Source organism: Aplidium turbinatum, chromosome 6 (genome assembly GCF_918807975.1).
Source record: "Aplidium turbinatum chromosome 6, kaAplTurb1.1, whole genome shotgun sequence".
NCBI lineage: Eukaryota > Metazoa > Chordata > Ascidiacea > Aplousobranchia > Polyclinidae > Aplidium > Aplidium turbinatum.
In genome coordinates this window covers 33,527,497-33,541,579 of record NC_137477.1, presented here as the reverse complement: position 1 = coordinate 33,541,579, position 14,083 = coordinate 33,527,497, and positions in this window count along the sequence as shown.

Below are 14,083 nucleotides of genomic sequence, written 5' to 3'. Positions count from 1 at the left end.
CGTAAACCGATCTTAACTAGGCCAAGTGAATTGCCACGTTTCTTTGTTTTTTAATGATTATTGGCCTAGCATTATGGTTGTATGATAGCCTACGTAATAATTGTGAAAGGTAACATTGCAAATTTATTCATTCAGTGCGTCATTGGCCAACCTGTGGAACTTGTGTACCGTACAGTGGATTGAGAACTGTTAGTCAACAAATTTGGTACGTTTATCCGTTCGACTGTTGTGCTTGCTGAATTGTGACTAGTGTCTTATGTTGTGTTGTTTCTTGACAGAAAAAAAATATAAACTTCATTGCTGCAAAGCAGTCATTGGAAACCGCGTGGTTTCTTCAAGTTGGCGTGCTTTAACAGTTGCTCAGTCCTGCCGGTGGATTAGGAAAATCGTGACGTCACCGACGCAATTACCGTACCTGTTGTGTTAGCGTCACACACAACACCAAGAGTGACTTTGTATTGCTGGTTCGCAATTGCTAATTGCTCACTTAAACTAAACTGGTGCAACCTAGTTCGTACCTTGAACCATTTGTACAGTCAGGTCGTACCCTGAAACGATCGAGAGAAAAAATAAAAAAAAGTCGAAGTCGCTGATTGCAGTTTAATCAGAGATATGGTTTAACCACTTCCCATCAGCATTCGCGGGCCGTGATCGTGATTGACAATTAATTTTGCATCAAAATAATAAAAAAAACTCTGTGAAATGAATGCAGCAGTGCAGCATTCATCCACAGAGATGTGTTTCTGTGGACAATAGACTTCCTGAAAATTGTGGAGAAATTCTTCAAGCAGAGGTCTTATTAAATAAACGATCGATTGAATAAACGATCGATTCCACCATCCAGGTGCAGGTGCCCCGGGCTACCCTTTTGAAAGGCCCCCAGACGTGAAAAATGTGATTTTGTGGTATATTTTTTTCTTTTAGCCTTTGAAGTTTCTGCAAAATGCTGTGTAGTGCAGTGCAGTGCTGGATTAATGCTACTGTAGACGTAGAGATAGTTTTTAATATTTTTTGCAAAGGGGGCCCCTGATCTAAAAGTGCCCCGGCCCTCCATCAGACTAAACCCGCCCCTGTGGAAAAATACTTTGGTTTACAACAGAAGATTTGCGTTGCCACCTCTACAGCTAAGCAAACCACTGGAATACCTTCAAGTCGCTCATGCGAACAGCAAATCTGCTGAAACAGTAGGCTACAGTAGCTCAGAAAGCTTACGTCACAGGCAAATTTCTCACAAACAAAATTCCGCTATAACATTGATTTATTACAGTTGAATCATTGCCTCAAAATAACAGAACCATTAGGTGATTTCCCTTTCAACTGCTAGCAAAGGACGGCAAAAACAGACTACCGCTGTCAAACCAAGAAAAATCTGTCGGCAGTTGCCGACGTCCGACGAATTGGCACGGAAAAAACTGTCGGCTGTAGCCGACCGGAAGTGGTTAATAGCACAAAGCCGAAGTCGCTGATCGAAGTTTCCCCAAACAATTTGAAACAAACTCGAGGGTAAGGATTAATGGAAACTGCGGAAAAAATTTTGCAAACACTGCGATCAGCGAGGGTTAGAGCATAGATTACTCTATGGTTAGAGTTAGCGGAAACTGCAATCAGCGGACTTCGGTTTTGAGCTATTTTTTCTCTCAATCTTTTCAGGGGGAAAATTTTAAAATGATTGCGAAAACTGCAATCAGCGACTTTGGCTTTTTAAATTTTTTTTCTTTGGCTTTTCAAGGTACGAACTGACGGTCCAAACTGTTCATGGTACGAACTAGTAGGTTGCATCGAACTAAACAACCAGCATTCCAGTCCCAGTTAAAAATATCTATGATTATGATTTCAAAAACACAAAGCTATTGCACTGATGTAATCTTCAAGTTCTCTCTTCCTCCTACACTACAAATAAATACTTAAACAGACCACAAACTACTAGCACTAGGGCTAATCTCGTTGCTAGGATCTCATTGCGGTGTGTTTACAGTACATCATCCGCAACCGCTTCATTTTGGTTTCATTGTTGTTGAAACTACCGAAATGAAATCCAGACCGCCACGAACACTGGCGCCGACTTATGGGGTTACGGGGTGGCAACGCACCCCGTAACCGCTGTGGCGGGGTGGCAGCCACCCCGTTTAGGTTACATTACTTACTACAATTAAATGTAATTTGAACGGATGTTTAAATCTTTTTTTGATCATTGGTTTTCGCTTCATCACCATCATAATCCATCGTCGGTTTGTTCCCCACTAGTGGGTTGGTCGATTGTCTCCGCGCAGCAATTGTTTTAATCCCTTTTCTCCATTTCACCCTGTCCCTTGCATCTTCCTCCTTCAGTCCGACTTATTTAAATTCATCCTTCACTTGTTGTTTCCACGTTCTTCTTGGACGACCGCGTTTCCTCTTCCCATCCACCTTTAGGTCTAGTGCCTTTCTAAGAAAACTTGCTTCCTCCCTCCTTATCACATGTCCATACCATCTTACTCCATTTGCCCTTGCCAGTTGGTCTATGGTCTCTCTCATTTCTAGCATATCCAACAATTCTTCAGTCCTTTTTTCCCTTCTCATTTTCACCCCACACATTGCTCTCACCATTGACCTTTCCGTTCTTCTCAGAATTGCCAGTTCACTCTCTCTCAATACCCATGTCTCGCTACCATATAGCATTGCAGGCCGCACACAGCTCCGATATACTTTTCCTTTCATCCTTAGTGAAAATTTTCTGCCATGCAACATTTCCCCACATTCCCTGAACTTTGCCCAGCCCAATCTTGCCCTTGTTGTCACCGCTGCTTCACATCCACCACTTCCATTTATCCGATCACCCAGATAACAAAAGTCTGTCACTGTTTCGATGCCATGGCAGAACTCATCATCATGGCCTTCCACTTCATTCCTTCCTTTACTGCATTTCCCACAAACAAAACACTTCGCCAATCTTGTTGCGGCTCTCTTGACATTAGCCTTGACATTTCAAGTCAACGTAAAGCAAGAGGTGAACCAATACAGTATTGCGAAGAAAATGATTGTTTTTGTCACAAGCATGATGCTCGCGTAACATCAAGCAAGCTACGTGAAGATTACGCAACACGTAGCTACGAGTTTTTTTCCTTGTTGTTTGCGATCGTTTTATTTGTTGCTTGTCATAAGTCATTGTTTCATTTGTTAGGTTTACATTTACAATGGGATTAATTAATCAATAAAATACGATCTTTCCATTGCCTCCCTCAAAAATCTTTTTTTTTAATTTTAAACTGCTCATAATATCGCTATAAATTATGACAGCTATAAAATACTTGGAAATAAAATTATCTCGGTGATTGATAGTTCCACCCCCTAAATTAATATTTTTGAATTATTTTCCAATTTCAATTGGAGTGTACTGTCATCTACTTCATGCTTTAATTTCTACTTTGTTATCTACTTCATGCAGTAATATTGCGTGTCAATGCGCGACAAACTGTGAGGCGGAATTTATTGGTCTGACATAGGAGTTGCTTGTCACATCACAGAAAAAATTACGAAAAGTCGTCCAGTAAAAGTTTTCGCCGACATTCCAGTTTTATTCACCTTAAAGACGCCACCGAAAAAGCGTTCAAAATTGCAGCCCTCCATTGAGTCATTTTTTGTTGCGTCTAGTCAAGATTTCAGCCAGCATGAAAGTGACCAAACACCTGAACGAAAGGAAAGTGTGCCACTGCCAAAAGGTGTTAGCACGATCAGGGAGGTGGAAGAACCGAGCACGAGCAGGATAATCGCTGTTGAAGGGAGAAGCTATCAAAATTCGTGGAAGAGCAAATTCCCGTCGCTAGAATACGATAGATGCAAAGATAGAGCATTCTATCCAATTTGAAAATGGGCAACTTCACGCAACAAATTAAATGTGGCGTCGGTAACTCCATTAATTCAGAACTCTGTAAAAGTTTGCACAAAAACCGGGTATTTGTTTCAACTATGTCGCAACTGCTTGATCTATTGCAAGCAATGAAACAATTTCATTAATGCTTCCAAACGTGGTCTGCATTGCGAAAATATACTTATCGTTGCCTGCCACCACCTGTGAGGCGGAGCGATCGTTTAGTGCACTCAGGCGCATAAAAACCTACTTGCGATCTACCATGACGCAACAGCGATTAAACCACGTCCTAATTTTAAATGTTTATCAAGCTGAAGCTTCACGGTTACAACTTGACCAGTTGATGAACAGTTGGATTGACAAGAGCTGCTGTTCGCAAAAATACTTTTACCAAATGTTAAATGTCAAGGCAGCAACGTAACAATAAATTCACGACATATCTACTGTGCTTTGTTTTAAAGTTGCTTTGTAAATTATCGAGCTACAAATCAGGTGTGAAAAAACAATTGCATCTACGAAACACGCTTAGTAAAAATCAAACAAAAACATGCAGTTTGAAAGTTTTTGGGTTTCCATATTGCGCTATCCGCCACCCCGTGCAAAAATAAAAGTCGGCGCCTATGGCCACGAATTTCATTACGGTCATCGCATGCAAACAGACTACGAGTCTGACAGACTAACCGAAACAGAAAATTTTCCTTTCGGGCGCAATGAAACGTCATGTAAACGTAGCCTGGCACATACTACTAGCAGACCGGTACCTCGTCCTACTTACATTCACTTTTGTTGTTGCATGAGTAACAGCTTTGCGACCCCCTATAAAATGCTCTGCGACCCCCAGGTTGGGAACCACTGGTATGTAGGTAGGCTACGGTACCATACGCAGTCCTCGAAATTAGCGGCGGCACACGGCAATTGCCGTGGTAAAAGCCGCCGCAAACGTCATAATGGCCATTCTGCTACGGCAATAAAAATGCCGTCGCAAAATGAGCATTTAATTCGGACAAAAGTTGTTCAAAATTTCTTTCTGTTTGATTTACTTGCAGCGTGAGTTTAATCAGCAGAAACATTGCACCAAGACCTCACTTCGGACTATTCTACTTGCTGTGAACACTCACACAGTCTTCGAAATTAGCATATTGTTACTTCGCAAAAACGTTGACGAGGCCAAACGGCAAAAGTTGAAATTCCTTCGGCAATTGCTGTGAACGTTTATTACGAAAAAATTGTACCAAAACATGTAAAACGAGAAGAGAAAAAAAATAATCGAATAGTCTATCACGATCGCACTGTTTGATTTGTTGTGATATAATAATACCAAAAGTAGCGATAAAACGATCAACGCGATACGCACGCTGTTACGGTGATTCACGTTATAACTCATTGGGGGGGGGGAGGAAAGTAAGTTAATTTTGGGTTGATTCAACGTTCGAGTCAGCAGCATTCGATTTAATTTTCCCGGCGAGTTATATCGCGTAACAACAATGCCCAATAAGAAATTTACGTTCGTTTTACATTAATTCGACATCTAGCGACGTTAAATTATCATGAAATAACGTTAACCCATTTGTGCCGAAAGTGAAAATACTTAAAAAAAAATTTGAAAATTTAAAGATTGCATAATTATGACTTAAAAAACATTTCACAATTAATTTTTTCTTAATTATCCTACTTGTCGAGAAAAAGACCGTCCTACATATAGGACGCTAGGCAAATCCGCTATCAAATTTCGCAAGTTTCTTATGCGTAGGCCTAATCGTTATCACTCAAAGTGATAAATAGGAAATGTCTTGTCATCGAGAATTTTATTGAAACGAAAGTTCACAAAATACGAAGATGAAAATTAACAAAGCAACACATCACTGATACAAGTCACTTAGCGGATCGAAATCGCTTTGAGGCCAAATTGGCCTACGTCAAGATGCCCTCCATGTAAAAACGCCAAGAGGAAACTAAAAAATTATCAAAAATTTGAGTATATTACGATAATTATGTTATTGTTCCAAAAACAAACACAACTACTTTGTTATACAGCGTAGAAATCGTAGGGAATCGCTGTTTGATACCGCTTGATGCGTGGGAATTGATTGACGCTTTTGCTTCATTTTGCTAACATGTGCGCCTAGCGACCTACATATAGGACACCTATCTTTTGAATCAATTTTCTCGAAAATTTTGCGGCCAATTAAATTTAAACATTTGCTGTAAAATATGTTGATATATAACGAATAAAGACAATGAAAAATATTTTTGGAAGATTATTTGCATATGCGGATTTGTTAATATAATTCGACATGCACTTTCAAAGTTTCAGACTTAGCAAAATCGGGAAAATTGAAAATGATGTCACATCTCAACCCAAAACGCAATTTTTGAAAAAAGGTGTGATATATGCTGCAAAAATACTCGTAAACGTATTTTGACTTTGTCTAAATCTAAAAACTTAACGTGCGAAGAAAAATGTTAATTTGAGTAGGTGTCCTACATATAGGACGCTAGGCATAAATGGGTTAATTGCTCAACCAGGTACCGGTAACAAATCAATAGCTCCCTGCAAGAAGATTGCCTCGATTTACGTATACAGTACACTAACATAATTTCGGCACAATTAGGACACTGCGAGCAACACAAAGTATGTTGGATAAAGAACTAGTCAGAATCGGAACCATCGGAGGATGAGGTTGTCGTGTCGTTACTGGAATACTTGAAGACCCAAAACAGCCCGTTCATGAACACGCCATGCCATATGATCGGAAGCATTAATTACTTTTCTTTACTGCCTAAGAACCATTTATCCAATTTTGTACCACTTTTTATATTCGCAACCACACCGGTAAAAAATAAGCATTCGATGAAAGAATAACTTTTGCGTAACAATTAAGTCAGTATTTATAAGGTTGCAAACTTTTTACACTTCACAAGAGCATTGTCAGCGCATAAAATAGCGTGCGTGATGCTCAGGGCTACCACCGTGTGACACACGATGAAGAAGAAGCGCGTAAAATTTCGTTTGATTAAAGCATACGGCAATTGCCGCCGCAATCCAAGGTTTGTTGATTTGGCGACGGCAATGTTTTTGCCGTCGTAGATGGAAGCTAATTTCGAGGGCTGCATACAGTACTATTCCCGCAACAGACGAAATAAATGTTTGCTCTCTCTTTCTATTGCTGGCTGACAGGCAGCACCTAGACTAGGAAACTGCAAGGTTATTGGTGCTGTCTGTCATTTCTGCATCGTACAGTACGGTAGCCTACTGTAGGTTATTGGTCACAGCGGTAAACCATAATTCTTCGTGGGAAAATTGTAACATAAAGTTCCCGGATCCGTTTGTCTGTACGTAATGACCGAAAAATAAACACACCTTCGAAACGTCTATTCAAAGTGTATTCCAGTAAAATTAGCCCGCGGCTATCGAAATGACTGGTGCAATGCCTACACCTCTAAAACTGTCACTACGATACAGATTACTTGGATAAAAGACGGAGAATTTGTCCAGCTAGCAAGCACCAAATAAACCAGTTAAATGTGCGACCGACTTCCAACAAACAACTTCGAGAATGAATCAGAAAAATTTGTGATAACTCAAAGGCACGAGAGCAGTTCGTGACGCAATATTTCATGTCCAAACAGGTCTCAAACTGAAACAGGTTTAAACCGGTCTGACACGAGTCTTACGGACGATGGTGCAATTTTGGCTCATGTTTTAGGAATTTCCATGACGTAATATTCAGTAGACCCGAACGGTTTCTACATGACGTTTGACCAGGCGAACAACCGTCTGTAACAGTTATATATAGGGACAGGGACAACAGGGTACCGTACCATGTTGTACTTGTGTGATTATGAAGATTTTTTTTGTACTGGAAAGACAAATAAAAAAACATCTCTCTCACTGCGTGTTTTGGATGATGAAACAAAAGACTGGCTGTTTTCTAGTAGCCTTCCAGCTGAGTTCAGAAACTTCGTGAATCAGGAGGGTAAGGATATACCCTCCGCCCAGGGTTGTCAGACAGCTTTTGAGAAAAAGAGCCAAATAATGTCGAAAAAAGGGCCAAACTGGGTAAAAAAGAGCCAAATTGTTCAATAATGGGTGCTGGTTTAGGATCGGCCGCCTTGGTTAGTGACGTCACGAAAATATGTGACGTCATGCAAAAAAACGCCACTACTTTTAGGAAGGGTGCAAAAACGCGGAATAGAAGTAAAAGCGGAATGCCTATTGATTTTTACTATTTTGTACCAATTCTCAGCAATTCATTTTTACAATAAAAATACTTGCTTTATTAACGTAACAACTTTCACGTTTATATGTTATCTATAAAACGAGAAATCGTTGTTCAAACGTAACCGCTCGACGAAGCTTTTTTCCAATGCATTTTTTAAGGCGATTCGATCGTGGTTCAGTATAAGCCACCCACAGTTTGCTGTGATCGATGAATACTGCCTCCACCAAATATGCTGTAGCTTTCTCATTTCTGCTCGGATTCTAACAATTTTTCTATCGTTGATGGCACTATGCTTCATCTACTCGAATGGATTAATTGCCAATCTAAAGTAGGCATTACATTTATGTAGCGCTAACTTAAACTTTACTATTTTGTACCAATTCTCAGCAATTCATTTTTTACAATAAAAATACCAAACCAACACAAATTAAAAGAATATGTCTTGCTTTATTCATATGTTAACTTTCACATTTATATCTAATCCACAAAACGAGCAATCGTTGTTCAAACGTAACCGCTCGACGAAGCTTTTTACCAAAACAATGCAAACACAAAGCGATCAGTTTCGAGTGTTCATTACAAGCCGCCCACAGTTTGATGCGATCGGTGAATACTGCCTCCACCAAATATGCTGTAGTTTTCTCATTTCTGCTCGGATTTTAACAATTTTACTATCGTTGGATGGCATTATGCTTCATCTACCCGAATGGATTAATTGCCAATCTAAAGTAGGCACTACATTTATGTAGCGCTAACTTAAACTTTATTATTTTGTAACAATTCTCAGCAATTCAATTTTAACAATAAAAATACCAAACCAACACAAATTAAAAGAGTATGTCTTGTTTTATTAACCTAACAACTTTCACGTTTATATGTTATCTACAAAACGAGAAATCGTTGTTCAAACGTAACCGCTCGACGAAGCTTTTTTCCAATGCATTTTTCAAGGCGATTCGATCGTGGTTCAGTATAAGCCGCCCACAGTTTGCTGTGATCGATGAATACTGCCTCCACCAAATATGCTGTAGCTTTCTCATTTCTGCTCGGATTTGAGAAATTTTACCATCGTTGGAAAGCACGATACTGCATCTATCCGAATTCATTAGTTGCAAGTTTAAAGTAGGCATTATATTGATCTAGCACTAACTTAAACTTTACTATTTTGTACCAATTCTCAGCAATTCATTTTTTACATAAAAAATACCAAACCAACACAAATTAAAAGAGTATGTCTTGGTTTATTCATATGTTAACTTTCACATTTATATCTAATCCACAAAACGAGCAATCGTTGTTCAAACGTAACCGCTCGACGAAGCTTTTTACCAAAACAATGCAAACACAAAGCGATCAGTTTCGAGTGTTCATTACAAGCCACCCACACTTTGCTGTGATCAGTGAATACTGCCTCCACCAAATATGCTGTAGCTTTCTCATTTCTGCTTGGATTCTAACAATTTTACTATCGTTGGATGGCATTATGCTTCATCTACTCGAATGGATTAATTGCCAATCTAAAGTAGGCATTACATTTATGTAGCGCTAACTTAAACTTTACTATTTTGTACCAATTCTCAGCAATTCATTTTTTACAATAAAAATATCAAACCAACACAAATTAAAAGAGTATGTCTTGGTTTATTCATATGTCAACTTTCACATTTATATCTAATCCACAAAACGAACAATCGTTGTTCAAACGTAACCGCTCGACGAAGCTTTTTTCCAATGCATTTTTCAAGGCGATTCGATCGTGGTTCAGTATAAGCCGCCCACAGTTTGCTGTGATCGATGAATACTGCCTCCACCAAATATGCTGTAGCTTTCTCATTTCTGCTCGGATTCTAACAATTTTACTATCGTTGGATGGCATTATGCTTCATCTACTCGAATGGATTAATTGCCAATCTAAAATAGGCATTACATTTATGTAGCGCTAACTTAAACTTTACTATTTTGTACCAATTCTCAGCAATTCATTTTTTACAATAAAAATACCAAACCAACACAAATTAAAAGAGTATGTCTTGCTTTATTCACCTAACAACTTTCACGTTTATATGTTATCTAAAAAACGAGAAATCGTTGTTCAAACGTAACCGCTCGACGAAGCTTTTTACCAAAACAATGCAAACACAAAGCGATCAGTTTCGAGTGTTCATTACAAGCCGCCCCCAGTTTGATGCGATCGGTGAATAGTGCCTCCACCAAATATGCTGTAGCTTTCTCATTTCTGCTCGGATTTTAACAATTTTACTATCGTTGGATGGCATTATGCTTTGTCTACCCGAATGGATTAATTGCCAGTCTAAAGTAGGCACTATATTTATGTAGCGCTAACTTAAACTTTACTATTTTGTACCAATTCTCAGCAATTCATTTTTTACAATAAAAATACCAAACCAACACAAATTAAAAGAGTAACCTATGTCTTGCTTTATTCAAATGTTAACTTTCACATTTATATCTAATCCACAAAACGAGAAATCGTTGTTCAAACGTAGCCGCTCGATGAAGCTTTTTTGACAATTTTACTGACGTTGGAAAGCATGATACTGCATCTACCCGAATCAATTGGTTGCATGTCAATTGTTCAACTCCAAGCTATACAATACATTTATCTAACGCTAATTTAAACTTTACTATTATAACATCAATTACTCCAAAAGTGATATGACATTTGGACAACACCATGAACTCCAAACAAACTTAAGCAATGATATCCATATGCAGACAATAGGCAAAAAGTGTTTACTAATTCCTTTTAATTGAATCTTGCTTGAACATTTTTAATTATTCCAGACATGTTGGATCAATGTGCTTGGCCTACGCAGTTTTTGAAGTCAAGATTCAGTTGGTCAAGCAAAAATAGTAGGCTACACATTTAGCCAAACGCAGCAGCACCACTTTTCAAGATTAAACAATAGAAACCCGTTAATGATGCAGAAATCAGTAGTCTTAACAGCATCAAATTTTGGTACAAAATAGTAAAATTTAAGTTAGCGCTAGATCAATATAATGCATACTTTAAACTTGCAACCAATGAATTTGGATAGATGCAGTATCGTGCATTCCAACGATGGTAAAATTTCTCAAATCCGAGCAGAAATGAGAAAGCTACAGCATATTTGGTGGAGGCAGTATTCACTGATCACAGCAAACTGTGGGTGGCTTGTAATGAACACTGGAAACTGATCGCTTTGTGTTTGCATTGTTTTGGTAAAAAGCTTCGTCGAGCGGTTACGTTTGAACAACGATTGCTCGTTTTGTGGATTAGATGTAAATGTGAAAGTTAACATTTGAATAAACCAAGACATACTCTTTTAATTTGTGTTAGTTTGGTATTTTTATTGTAATAAATGAATTGCTGAGAATTGGCACAAAATAGTAAAGTTTAAGTTAGCGCTACATAAATGTAATGCCTACTTTAGATTGGCAATTAATCCATTCGAGTAGATGAAGCATAATGCCATCCAACGATAGTAAAATTGTTAGAATCCGAGCAGAAATGAGAAAGCTACAGCATATTTGGTGGAGGCAGTATTCATCGACCACAGCAAACTGTGGGCGGCTTATACTGAACCACGATCGAATCGCCTTGAAAAATGCATTGGAAAAAAGCTTCGTCGAGCGGTTACGTTTGAACAACGATTTCTCGTTTTGTGGATAACATATAAACGTGAAAGTTGTTAGGTTAATAAAACAAGACATAATCTTTTAATTTGTGTTAGTTTGGTATTTTTATTGTAAAAATTGAATTGCTGAGAATTGGTACAAAATAGTAAAGTTTAAGTTACCGCTACATAAATATAGTGCCTATTTTAGATTGGCAATTAATCCATTCGAGTAGATGAAGCATAATGCCATCCAACGATAGTAAAATTGTTAAAATCCGAGCAGAAATGAGAAAGCTACAGCACATTTGGTGGAGGCAGTATTCACTGATCACAGCAAACTGTGGGCGGCTTGTAATGAACACTGGAAACTGATCGCTTTGTGTTTGCATTGTTTTGGTAAAAAGCTTCGTCGAGCGGTTACGTTTGAACAACGATTGCTCGTTTTGTGGATTAGATATAAATGTGAAAGTTAACATTTGAATAAACCAAGACATACTCTTTTAATTTGTGTTAGTTTGGTAGTTTTATTGTAATAAATGAATTGCTGAGAATTGGTACAAAATAGTAAAGATTAAGTTAGCGCTACATAAATGTAATGCCTACTTTAGATTGGCAATTAATCCATTCGAGTAGATGAAGCATAATGCCATCCAACGATAGTAAAATTGTTAGAATCCGAGCAGAAATGAGAAAGCTACAGCATATTTGGTGGAGGCAGTATTCATCGACCACAGCAAACTGTGGGCGGCTTATACTGAACCACGATCGAATCGCCTTGAAAAATCCATTGGAAAAAAGCTTCGTCGAGCGGTTACGTTTGAACAACGATTTCTCGTTTTGTAGATAACATATGAACGTGAAAGTTGTTAGGTTAATAAAACAAGACATACTCTTTTAATTTGTGTTGGTTTGGTATTTTTATTGTAAAAATTGAATTGCTGAGAATTGTTACAAAATAGTAAAGTTTAAGTTAGCGCTACATAAATATAGTGCCTACTTTAGATTGGCAATTAATCCATTCGGGTAGATGAAGCATAATGCCATCCAACGATAGTAAAATTGTTAAAATCCGAGCAGAAATGAGAAAGTTACAGCATATTTGGTGGAGGCAGTATTCATCGATCACATTGTAAAATTGAATTGCTGAGAATTGGTACAAAATAGTAACAGTTTAAGTTAGCGCTAGATCAATAATAATGCCTACAAATATTTAAAAATCAATAGGCATTCCGCTTTTACTTCTATTCCGCGTTTTTGCGCTAGATCAATAATAATGCCTACAAATATTTAAAAATCAATAGGCATTCCGCTTTTACTTCTATTCCGCGTTTTTGCACCCTTTCTAAAAGTAGTTGCGTTTTTTTGCATGACGTCACAGATTTTTGTGACGTCACTAACCAAGGCGGCCGATCCTAAACCAGCACCCAATAATGTTAATAACGTTGCTAATAAAACATAATAACGTTACAAGATTACAACAACACAGTCTACATTCTACAAGAACAGTTCCAAATCTTCATCTTCTACAATGTTTCCACTCGAATCTTTGGCATTGGCATAAACATTGTCAGCTAAACACTGTCCAAAAAATCCTAATAACACTTTTCAGTCTCAATTTCCGAAAGACATTTTAAATAGCTAGTTTGATAGTATGTGCCAACTGCTTCCAAAAAGAGCCAAATATTGAAAACAAAGGGCCAAACAATTTTTTTGGGGGCCAACTACCTCTAAAAAGGGCTAAATTTCACAAATTTGGCCCCAAAAGGGCCAATCTGGCAAGCCTGCCTCCGCCCAGAAGCCAGAAGCTCAAGTCAAGACAAAGTTAAAAACAAAGAGTCAAAGACCACTGTTTAGGGTTGCCATGAAAAAAAATCGTTAAATCCGTAGGCTACAAGCCTCAGAGGTTTTTTGCTGTTTTTCACCGGATCTAGATCTTGTTTTTTTATTAAAGAAACATGATCCGGATTCTAGAGATTTTTTTTTAATTTTGTATACAAACATACAAATTTTAATAAGGTAGCCACTTTAACAAGTCGAAATTCTGCCACTGAAATTGATTAGAATGCAACCGCCAACCAATCACAACATGTTATAAGAGGCTACCGTCCAATTGTGATCCTTCTCGCACTCATCCAGAGAGTTAATGCTTGTTTTGAACTTTATTTGGTAATTACAGAAGAAAAAGAGCAATAGAAGTAGTGGGAATCGAACCCGCGTCAATGAAATGACTATTTTCTACCCCTAACCCTAACCCCTAAGCCAGTGTTTCTCAACCCCGAGTCCGCGGACTCAAATGAGTCCGCGGAAGGGCCTGGATGAGTCCGCGAGCACAGTTGCTTTTGCTAGTAGTCAGTTCATATTGTATTACAAATAAAACGTAAAATGCTCCTATT